This window comes from Trachurus trachurus, assembly GCF_905171665.1.
Source record: "Trachurus trachurus genome assembly, chromosome: 17".
Classification (NCBI taxonomy): Eukaryota; Metazoa; Chordata; class Actinopteri; order Carangiformes; family Carangidae; genus Trachurus; species Trachurus trachurus.
In genome coordinates this window covers 10,252,148-10,264,532 of record NC_139900.1, presented here as the reverse complement: position 1 = coordinate 10,264,532, position 12,385 = coordinate 10,252,148, and the positions used below count along the sequence as shown (strand labels likewise).

The window sequence follows — 12,385 nt, the reverse complement described above, 5'->3', positions numbered from 1 at the left end:
CTAGCCATTCCCATTCTCTGTGCTGGAATCACTGGTTCCTACAGTCCCTACAGTGGCCTGACTCTTTTTGGTTCCTGATGGTTCTGATATGCCCTCAAAGAGCTTGGCCATGAAGGCGAAGCCATTTTGCTTCATGTAGGACTTCCCAGCGAAGGTGTAGAGGATAGGTTTGGCACAGCTGTTGATGAAGGCCAAAGCTGAAGTCACGGCACGACTGGACTTAGAGATATGGTCCAAACTGCAGATAAACAGATACAGACATTTCAGACAACAGCCACAAGTAAAAACGAATAAACTATATAAGTAAACTTAAACATATCAAATTATACATAAATTATGTCTAAAACTGTATATCCATGGATTAATCACTGAACAGGTTCATTTGGGGAAAGGCCCAGAAAATCACAGAGATGCTAATGTAGCCGATGTCATATCTGGCCCTCTGCGTTGTGTTTTCTCACGGCCTGCCCTAGGTGGGGTTCGAACCCTGGTCTCCTGCACGGCAGGCGACGATACTAACTGTTTCGCCAAGAGGTCGACAACCGCTTGGCAAATGGGTTAGCACGTCCTTTATGGGTGAGTGAGTGCACCTCTGTTACACTAAATTACAATAGAGTCTGTTGCAATTGGCCTCTGAGATTAAATTTGACCACTAAACTTGTGTTTGATTAAAGTCATGCAATTCCCTAAGTTAAACACTTACAAAGGGTATTTAGTTTAATAAATACATAACCACACAACAAGATGAGCCTTTACTGACTTAAAATGGTAAAAATCTTTTACTCACATTTCTCTTGTGGGCGAATCATCTGGGTACCACTCGGCTGCAACCTAAAACAAAACAAAAACACAGTTGTGTATTCAGGAGTTCATGGTGTTGATCTCTAAAGCAGAAATGTGAGAAGATTTAATGCGATAACAAAACACCTTTGACATGCCCTCACACACCTGTATCATGTTGATAACGTGGGTACGGCAGCCAAAAAGCTCCAAACATCACCACGATAGCCAGCATGAGTTTCTCGCTGTGCGCCTGTCGCCGGAACTGGGTCTGCCTCAGGCGTCTCTGGATGAGCATGTAGCTGGTTATGATGATTGCGTAAGGAAGGATGAAGCCCGACACTGTCTCAAAGGCGTACTGAAAACGTACCTGCACACAGGAAAACAGATGTGCTCACAGTCATGATCATATGGAGACTTGAATGGATCTGCCAAAAGAGGGACGACGTCCAGCAGCGGCAAAGATGAAAGTTACCTGTTCGAATTTTCAACAAGCACGCGCAGGCTGACCAGAAAGGACGTGCACCTGATGGTTGGTCAACTGTTAAAATATCCGTCGGCCTGGCTTTATTGATGAGATCCCCACAAGCTGGCAAAACTCTCCAGTTTAACCCAGAGCTGACCTTTCTTCTCTTCAACCGTATCTTTGCTTCAACGTAAGTAACTTGATGGCCACATCAAGGTTTTCCGTTTGCTTTTAGTGTCTGGCGGTCACGGTAGCCATGGGAGCGTTAGCCGACTCGCTGTTTAGCATTAGCGTAATTTAGCATTAATGCATTAGAAGTGATGGGAATGACGGCGTTATAAAATACGGCACTACTTTTTTCAGTAAGCTACTGTAAGTATTTTACTTAGCTCTGTGTCTTGCTGCCACTTTTTCTGGTCTTTGTAGCACTTTGTAGAAAGGTGAGGGAGTGGAGGCAAAGTTGTAGCCAAGCTAACAAAACTTTTGTTTATAGTCTAAGTTAATGCAACACCAACTGGTCATTTAACTTACAGAACCAAGTCAGTTTAATAGATTTTTTTTTTCTTTTTTGACCGAAAACTTTTTGAAGACATAATGTCAGAAAGACAAAAAAAATAACTCTTGCATATGTAAATGTATTTTCTGTAGGTTAAAATGTATTGCAGTATAGTGCCTATGATTAGAAAAACATTGTGGTAGATTCCCTGCCATACAAATCCTATTCTGCAGATGTAAGGGAACAGGCTTTTTTGATTAAAAAAAACCCCAATCTTCCACTACAATATCCCTTTATGATATTATTATTATGGTACAGTTGTGTAAAACAACATTTTCAAAAAAGGCAGCAAACCCTTTAACTGCTTGCTCTTGTGTACTTACATGTCGAGGAAGGGTGTGATTGGGTGCACACACAAATCTTGTTCTGTTCCTCTCATTGGTGTCCTCTCTTACGTCCCGAAACACGAGCGACGGGATGGCAAAGAGCCCGACCAGTATCCACATGCCTATAATCACCCTCCTCACGATCTTCTTGCTGGCTATGTAGGGCAGTTTCCTTGGAAACACCACAGCCACCAGTCTCTGCACACTCATCAGTGTGATCAGAAAGATTGAACGCGTACATGTTGGTGTTGCACAGGTAGAACATGCATTTACACATGGCGTTACCAAAGATCCACGTCTGCTTGGCCAGGTAGATGATGAAGAAGATGGTGAGGATCATGAGGAAGCCGTCAGCTAGAGCCAGATTGAGGATGAGGATGCTGGTGACTGAGCGTCGTCGAATGCGTGCCACGATGCTCCATACGATGAAAAAGTTCCCAGGGACGCCAAGGAGGAAGACCAGGCCGAGAATGAGGGCGCCCATGCCCGTGGAGAAGTCGTTGCTAACCACACTGTCATCCTCAAGGTTCAGGTCGACGGTAGAGGAAGTCAGGTTGAGAAGCCTGGGGAGTATTGTGGCGGGGGTGGTTTTCATCCTGAGGATGAGAGACAAAGTTGTGTGTTTGCAAAATAAATAAAACCACCAGCACCTGTAAAACTCAGCAATTAGCTAGTGATTTTTATAATCTTGATAATTTAGTTTTCAGAAGGTTTTAAACTATTCTCATGTTGTTGGAGTATCCTTTTAGGATTTTGATACTCAACAAGAACAAATGTTTTTTGAATGGGATTTAAAGGGATAGTTCAACATTTTGGCAAATTGGCCTATTGCCATAATCCCTATAGTTTTAGGAGAAGGTTTGTTACCTTTAATTGTCGGTGCAAGCTGTTTTTAGAACGGCGTTTCCTCTGTGTTGTGTCAGATTCAAATATCCCACTTGCTGCTCTCTGCTCGGTCCAGCTCCTCCAGCGTCTCTCCTCTTGTCTCAGCCCATTATAAACTGAATCACGTCCTCCCCCACAGGCTGCGACATGCTGAGCTTAGAGAGAGGGAGGCACAGAGGTGTGTCCTTCCTTAAAAACCCTGCATCCCCACTATTCTTCGCTATATATCAAATCAAATCAAATCAATTTATTTATAAAGCACATTTTATATGAGCATCTTGTGGCAGTGGTGCCGCCAGGACTCAATTTCAATGTACGCACAGAAACGGCAAATAGGCTAAATTTAAAATATTGTTGCGATCCCGCAGTAATGTTGTTGTTATGATGTTTAAGTTGTGTGATTTCTGACTGACTATGAATGTGTACGGGCAGGTAGCATATGGTTGGATGAGAAACTGAGGGGCCGGGGTGAGTGTGAGGAAGACCTGTGTGTGTGTGTGTGTGTGTGTGTGTGTGTGTGTGTGTGTGTGTGTGTGTGTGTGTGTGTGTGTGTGTGTGTGTGTGTGTGTGTGTGTGTGTGTGTGTGTGTGTGTGGAGGAGCAGAGGAAGAAGTGAGGGCTGTCAGATAAGTTTGTGTTATGTTGTTGTAGTTACGTCGGCTCGGACGCTACAATATCAATAACAACGTGTGCTTAACATTGACGTCGGACGCGAAATAGCCGCGAAAGTTTCCTTTCGGTGCCAGATGCGCCAGAGCGCGCACCTCTGTGCCAGGCTCACGCTCTGCAGCTGTTTGTGTTTATTCATCTTAACAGAGCGCGTGAGAGATTAACATTCACACAGGCTACACACACATACGGGCTACAAATACCCACAGACACACAGCTGATGGGCCGAGGCGCGGCACGGAGAAATGCGCAACTGGTGGCGTGCCCCCAGTGGGTGCTCAACCTGGAATCGGCGCCTATGAGTCCATAATCGCGGTGCAGACGAGTGAGTTTGGAGCTAGAGAGGAGAGACCTTCATTATCGCTGCTCTGCTGCGTGTTTGTGATCGTGGGTTTGGATCTCTCTTTTTTTTCAAATGCCTGGAAAAGGCTCAACTGTCTTTTTGACATTTCTATACCGTGCGTAATCATCACTAGCAGTAGTGTATTAGGCGCCAGAAATCAAAAAGAGACAGATGACATGACGTAAACGACAATCACTGGCTTTTACTGGCTTCTTCCAGTGATTGGTTTAACAATCAATGAACTCAGCACGTTTAGCCTGTTACAAACAACAAGCGTCTTTATCACACCCCCTCAAAATAAACAAAATTGCTTCTTTTTATTTCACCTATGAAAAAAATTGTACGCACAGTGCGTACAGGATTCCGGCTGGCGGCGCCACTGTCTTGTGGCCAGTGTTGGGTAGTAACGCGTTATTAGTAACGCCGTTACGTAACGCCGTTACTTTTTTCAGTAACTAATAACGTAACGCATTGTTTTTTTTAAATCAGTAACTCCGTTCCCGTTACCAAACGCTGCGTTACCCCGTTCCTTTCCGTTCCTTTTGGTGAGGTTTTACAGCGGCACACAACATTCCTATAGCGATCAATAAAGTTTCATTGAATTGAAAGAAAGACAGAGCACAGACACTAAGCACTAGTTGGTGGCCGCCCTCTAGCGTCCCACACGTAATCAAACACGCTGGCTACATGAAGAGGACTGGACAGGTCAGAGTGATTCTCTAGGCACGGCATGACGGCGAGCTAAGGTAACTTTGCTAACACAGCATCCGAGACCGAAGCTGTGTCTCGGTTCAGGCTGCAGCCCCTGAACTGGGACACAGCTCGAGTCACAGCGCGCACACACAAGCACCCACTCCACCCGAGCAGCAGCGGTTGGAGTCCGACAGACGGACTCGAATTATGACACCTGAAACGGTAAACACAGCTGATCGCTCTGGGTAAACACAGCTGATCGATCGATAAAAAAAATACCGCTGGAGTGAATTTACTTCCGTCACTGAAAACAGTCTTAAACGTAACTCGAGATTTTTTTTTTGCAGTTAGGTCAAGCTGCTGCTGACATCATGCAGCATGATGATGATGGTAAAATTGTACAGATAAAAACACGTGTTTCTTCATCAGCATCAGTAGGCTACAGAACTGAAATGAGGTTAGAGGGGAATTCAATCAACCTTTATTTAATGGGAGCATTGGAAAAAAAAAACTTTTAAAGTAACGAAAAAGTTACTTTCTCAGTAACGCATTACTTTTTGGTTTAAGTAACTGAGTTACTAACTGAGTTACTTTTTTATGAAGTAACTAGTAACTGTAACTAGTTACTATTTTTCAGTAACTAGCACAACACTGCTTGTGGCATATGTATCTAAAGTACCTACAGTGCTATGACACTATATACACATCATGATGGGCTTTTTGTAAACAAATGAGCGTCTTTCTTGAAAAACGTGTCCTATCAGTGCCATATCAAAATCCATATTTCTGTATCCCGAGGCAGTTGTTATATTCTCTGTGAGCCAATAAATCTTGCATAATATGTGTGAACAGATAGGTGATTTCAAAGTTGTGTCACGCATGCAAAACACACATACACAAAAAGGCATGCGCGCACACCAAAACCTCACACTTACCAGTTCATACAAGTCTCTGACACTGAGAGAAATGTTTGTTTCCGTGAAGCAGAAGCTTCACTTTCATATTTGCAAGTGAAGTCTGTCAAACATGCACGCGCTTGTTCAGGGACGTCATCATCATCATCCCTCTTGATGCAGCTTCGCTTTTTTACACCCTGAAAATGGACAAACAAGTTTAGCTGATCATAATTTGTAAACTGTCTGTTGAAAAGGAGAAGCTGAAGCCAGAATACATTAAGTTTTCACACGACACGCCTAACAAACACACCTGATGCAATGAAATACATAGTTTATTTGATGTGATGACGGTAACGGGTTGAGAAGAAGCCACCAACATCGAAGTCTGCATGATAATAGTCTGATATGATATGTTGCCCCCATACGAGTCGGCCTCTGAAGCATAGACTGTTTATAAAAAGATCTGAAGACGACAAGTTAGAAAATTAAAGCAGTAGTAAGCGATCCGGTGGTTTTGGCTAACTTCCTGTCAGCTGATGGAGTTAGCAGTCCCCGCCCTCGTCCCTACGTCACCACATTCACGCACATCCCTTGGCTGCACACACAGAGAGGACCGCCCCTTTATGCCGTTCTCTCTCCTCATTGGATAAAGGTTGTAGGATACAAGGAAAGTGTTCTCCTCGGCTCAGAGCAGAGTGACTGACAGACCCGTGTTTCAGACCAAACACTCTATATAAGTGATTGCTGTCGGAAGATAAAACTATTTAAGACTTATATTAACACAAATATTCCGCTTACTTCTGCTTTAAATAAAAACTCTGTGGCCGTGGAGTTTAAAGAAAGTGAGCTTACTGCTCCTCATCTCTGCCTGAGGCTCACAGCTTGAGGCTACACTAGCATTGCATTGTGGGTAGTGTAGGTACCAGATATTGCCAAAAAAAAAGAAGAAGAATGCATTGAATTAATAAAACTGGTGATATTTCTTGTATTTCTTCTGTTGCATTACTTCAAAACTTAAACTAAAACTTGTTTTTACAACCTGTTTTCAGGCTCAAAACTTATTTTTGCAATAGCCTATAGAAAATACTCTTTCCTTTTCTAAGATACTTTATCGTTGCATTTGTGAATCACTTATTGCCACATGGTCTCTTAGGAAAGGTGTGGTCCACTTTCCTAACATCATTCCTATGATCATGTCTGACAGCTGTGACCCGTTGGCCTTTATGGCTCTATAGAAATCCTCACCTTATGTTTTACTGCTGTGATAAGATCTCTGACAAGACCTGGCTCCAATTATATAGTATATATATACTGTATGTACAGGTTTAGACAATGAACAAACTCAAGTGTTCCCCTTTATATAATTGACCAACTTGTTTTTAGGCTCAAGGTTGAAATACCTGAACACATAATCTCCAAATACAGATGCAGATTATACAGATTACAATCTCTTTATTATGTAAATATAAGTATTACTATGTGAAAATGTGCATCACTCGATCGGATACTACTATGTTTCTAAGAATAAAATAGAGTCTTTATTGTCATTGTATTATGCATTATGTTTTGGTGTACAACTGAATATGAATTTTGTATGTGTCCATTATACTAAGTACTTTGTTTAAAGTGATACGCCAATATTTTTTTTTCGTGTCTTGCCTCACTCCCGAGTCCATGACAGATACACACCATCCTTTCGACTGTGTGCAGTAACAAGGGAGTTAGAGCCGTATCGCCCGTAATTGGCTTAGCTCAAACGCTGGAAGTGTATAGGTAGTGTTAGCCTGCCTCCTACCCGAGCTGAAATCAGCAGTCAGAAACTGATTTCATTTTCGCTCTAAACTCTGTAAATATATCACTTTATCAACATTTCAAACTAGTGTTGTCACGATACCAACATTTTGGTACCGGTATCGGTACCAACATGTTTTTCGATACTTTTCGGTACTTTTCCACATAAAAAGAGAACACAAAAAATGTCATTATTGGCTTTATTTTAATAGAAAAATTTTGGACCATAAAACAGGAAATCAGTAAACAGTTACTGCTGCTGCAGGATTAACATTCCATCTATATTAATCTGAACTCTTCCTAAATTAAAAAATGTCTGTTTAAAAATGAACATCAACTTGTTTTCTTTGCATTATTTGAGGTCTGAAAACACTGCATCTTTTTTTGTTATTTTGACCAGTTGTAATTTTTGGGAGAAATTGTTATCAGTAGTTTATAGAATGAAACACAAATGTTCATGTTACTCAAACATACACCTATTGTTTCCCATATGTAGACCAAATTGATTCTGTTCCCCCCACCCCCATCAACGCAATATCGTTCCGTTAATTCATCTCTGCGTAGCGCTGCTTCGCCGTGCTCACTCACTCACAGAGAGAGAGAGAGAGAGACAGAGAGAGAGAGAGAGAGACAGAGAGAGCATGCAGCCAGTGGTGATCCGCGGTAAAAACAAAACTTATTAACGAGGCTGTGGCGGCCGTCTCTCTCTCGCGCGCTGCGCACACACACACAAACACAGACACATGGACAGGTGGCGCTGTAACGGTAATGATAAAAAGCACCTTGCTTCGTTTGTGACTCGCTCTCTCGCTCCTCGCGGCTCAAATTACAATGCGGCGACTTCACGCGGCGACGTCACCGCTGCTGGCGGCGCAGAATGAAAGTACCGGTCCCATCTAAGCGCAGTATGGTACCGTTTTAAATGCGTTAGTACCCCGGTACCAATCTAGTACCGGTATACCGTGCAACCCTATTTCAAACATTTTTAGGCGAGAAAGTAGCCGTTTAGATCAGCAGTGTGTCGTTAATTTGTCTAAATACCAGCTGTTTACAATTTTATTCGGACGAATTCGGCGCTACTCAAGCTAGCCGTTGTGACCAACGCACTTCCGGTTACTTTCACAAAATAAAACACCTTTTCCCTTTACATAGAGAAAACCATGACGATAGAATTTGTGCTTTTACTTTGAAATAGGAAGCTAACCTACCCTCGATGTACAGTAGCTAGCTTGAACCAAAATAAAGCGTCTTTGCTTGAACCCTCCGTTTTGACCGATCTTGTCCCGTCACCGGCATTTGACTGCTCAAGATGCCTTACCGGAGAGTTTTGTCAGCTCTGAGACGAAGATTGATCCATTTAGAGCTGCTGAAGAGTTTCTCTGATGACTTCAGGTGGAGGCAGGCTAACACTACCGATACACTTCCAGCGTTTGAGCTAAGCTAATTACGTGCAATACCGGCTCTCCCTCGTTACTGCACGCACAGTCGAAAGGATGGTGTCTATCTGCTTGTCATGGACTCGGGAGTGAGGCACGTTAAAAAATTTTTTTTTTGGCGTATCCCTTTAACTTATCATATTATGTGTAATTTATGTTTAAACAAAGAACAACACAACCAAAATATTCACATATTCAGTCACATGTAATTGTCACTTAAAGTAATGTTTAACAGCACAAGTTATATATGTGTATCATTTCACCACATCTACCACAGAGGGAAACTTTTCACTTTCTTTCTCTCTGACTGTCATCATCAGTCGGTCAGGACATCAAGTTGCGAAAGATTTCTCACTTAAAACGGTGATCTGTGTCCTCGGGCTGTAAAAGCAGAACTGAACTTTAGAGGAAAGTTACTGTACAGTAAAACTTCTTCTCTCATTCACCACATGAGGGCAACACGTCCATGAGTCAATTACCCTTCGCTTCTCCTCCTCTCATAAACTTGACACTCAGCAGTTCCTCCTATGTGTTGCACTCATCCATCACATTGTAGCAGTCCTTTAAACAATTTACTAGCCATTCAATGCTGAAGTTCCCCCCCCACCTCCCACCGCCCTCACCCCAACCAAAAACTTTCCATTCCTGAAAATGCTCTACGTCTGAACAACCGCTGACGATGTTCATACAGCACCAGCATGTCCTTCATGTTGAACTAGCTACACGAGGAATCACTGGAAGTCTTGGTGTTCAGTCCCATTTAAAAACTTTCAAACAATACAATTCATTTTGTGCTTTTGCCAAACAAAGTGAAATCAACCAGATGAATCTGAAAATGCATTTTGTCTTTCCATCCCCATCCAGCCACAGTCAAGTGTGAATGAGGAAACATGAAAACAACAGCATCTGTTTGCTCATGAGGTCTCCAAAAGCCAACTTATTGTTTTAATCGTTTTAACCTATAGCATAATACAACTTTTGCATAAAAAAACCCCAAACATTTATTTGGTTATTGCTAAAATTTATAGTTATTGAACTCAGCCAATGTGATAAAGAGCAAAAGGGGACAAACAAATGTACTTTTTTGTTGTTTGCCAGTCAATAAAAATTTGCCATTTTCTCATGATGTGATTTGAGTTTGACTGTTTTGCTCCACAAACTTACCTGGAGACTGTAGAGTCATTTTTTACACATAGACAGTGTTTGTTTAAAGGCCGTGTTAAAGGCTTCTCATTTGTTTTGGTGACAACTTAGGCTCCAGGAAAAAAAAAAGCATGAACTTCTTTCAGCTTTTGCCGCGGAGCACGGTGAGGTAACTCAAGAACACATTGCTGATTGATTACATGATGTCAGTGTTTATGTCAATTTTGCACCTGTATAGTTTCCCTTCAAGTTGAAAATTTTAAAAAGCAAAAACTTCCAGGGATCGTAAGGTGTCATGGTCGTATACACTACCTCGTTTTAATGCCTTAAAACATAACAAACTTGCCAAAGGTTGTTTGTGAAGGTCAAACCCTGCACATGTTCTTATCTCTCCACACCTGGTGTCGGATTGTTTTTTCAGTTGAATTTCACAGTTTTGCTTTTAGCTCAAGTTTGGACGAGTGTAGATTTCCAGGGTAACAATAATGGCTGATAACAGGCTGCCAAGGAATATTAGCAATCAGGAGAGGCCGTCCCTTTCCACCCCCCCGTCCATCAAACAAACTGAAAGCTCTTTTTTTATTTTTTTTTAATACCACTAATAATTCAAACATACACTCCGTGATTATGTCCTAGTGGCTCGGTGCCATTTTGGGATTTGGTGATGGTGGCGGTGAAGGGTTTGTCATGTCTCGTTTAAGGGGCCTCAGAAAGAAAGTCTTGCGTCAGCCCTGCTGCTGGTAGCAGTTCCCCCCTCTCCCCCCTCTCCCCCTTCTCTCTCTCCCCCAACTAGACTGTAACATCTTGAGATCAGTCCAGGATCCAAGGCCTGCCCACACAACCCCAAGAGGATGACAGGGAAGAGTGAAACAAACCCCCAGTTACACTCCAGTATAACATGCGCCTGATGATTGTGAGAACCAGAGGAGGGCGAGGAAAGAGGACAGAGGAGGGGAGGAGGAGGAGGAGGAGGAGGAGGAGGAATAAGGAGCTGGACTGAGGCGGAGGGAGCCTGAGAGAGTGTGTTTATTTAAGTTTTTCGTCTCCTGACTCAGACAGAGAGCAGACTACAGAGGATAATGAGAAACAGATCTGTGGTGGTGGAGAGGAAGGAGGGAGAGAAAGGGAGGGAGGGGAGACGCAAGAGAAGGAGGGACAAGGAGGAGTTGGTGTGGGGGAAAAGAGAGGAACAAGGAGTGGGGCAAAGGAAAAAAGAAGAAAAAAAAGAAAGAAGAAGAAGCAAAAGGGGAGGAGAGGGACGAGTGACAGCCAGAGAGTGGGGAGGGGGGCGGTCGTGTTCAGCGCCACAGGAAACAGGCCCTGTTATGTGGAGTAACTGACAGTTAACATCACAGCCCCGGTGGCCGAGCAGCCGGACCACAATGGCAGCTCCAAAGTTTCTTTCTTTTTTCTTTTTTTTTGGGGGACAAGTGAGCTGCTTTGCTCATGAGTGGAATAATAATCATCATATGGGAGTTAAAAAAGAAAAAGAAAAAAGTGTGACACAGTTAATAAAGTGAAGACAAACCTGCATCTTAAATGGTGTTTGGATGTAGATGTAGAGACGGTTTAGTTGTAAGAGCTGTGTTTGCAGGACAAGTGGTGTAAATGTTAAGTGAGTTTGACTAAAAGAGAAACCTCCAGAGTGAGTGAGTGAGTGAGTGAGGAGGGGGAGAGAGGAGGAGAAGGAGGGAAGGAGGAGGGAGGAGGTTGAGCAGAGCAGAGCAGAGCAGAGAGGGGGATTCATGACTGACAGGCATGAGATCCTATGGGGAATGAGTAACGGACCAACTGGAGCTGGGAAACCCACCCAAAGGCAATTAAGGGTAAAGGACGACAAAAATATTTGATAAACTTTTCTCCCCCTCCTCTTCCCTCATCCAACCTCCTCCTCTTCTCCTTCTTCTTCTTTCTCTCTCTCTCTCTCTGTCTTGAACTGGGGAAAGAAGAAGCGTGGAGAAGCTGGATGGATGGCGATAAAACTAATGGAGCAAAGAATGAAAGAGTCGAGTCCGACTTCACTATCTGGAGGAGGAAACATGTTCCGGATCAGATTGTGAGTTTGGAGCTGCAGCGGCGAACCGAGCTCAAGAAGAAGAAGAACCGGCGTGGAAAAGGAAAAGTTGCTCCAGTCCCATGAAATGAAAAACTTTTTTGGGTCCATCCACGCAATGACATAGAGGAAACTTTTTGGGAATATCCTTTTTCTTTTCTGCTCTTTTTATTTATTTATTTTAAAGAGGCGCACCAAAGACGTGAAAGTCGCTGTAGGACTTGACGCACTGGGAGTTGGGAGGAGGAGGAGGTGGTGGTGAGGAGGAGGAGGAGGGGGGGATAAGACTGTATCACTGTATCTCGTATCCTCGTATCCTGTCCTGTCGTGTCCTTGCTGCCGCAGGGCG

General features: G+C 43.2%; 1 pseudogene across 1 annotated transcript; it reads right to left on the bottom strand.

Moving 5' to 3' along the window:
• On the bottom strand, positions 1–2,723 carry LOC311000025 (leukotriene B4 receptor 1-like; annotated as a pseudogene). Its single transcript has 4 exons — positions 2,126–2,723; positions 949–1,150; positions 788–831; positions 1–238 (listed from the first exon to the last, which is right to left on the bottom strand). The product of its transcript is annotated as a leukotriene B4 receptor 1-like (transcript).
• Positions 2,724–12,385: the final 9,662 nt, after the last annotated feature.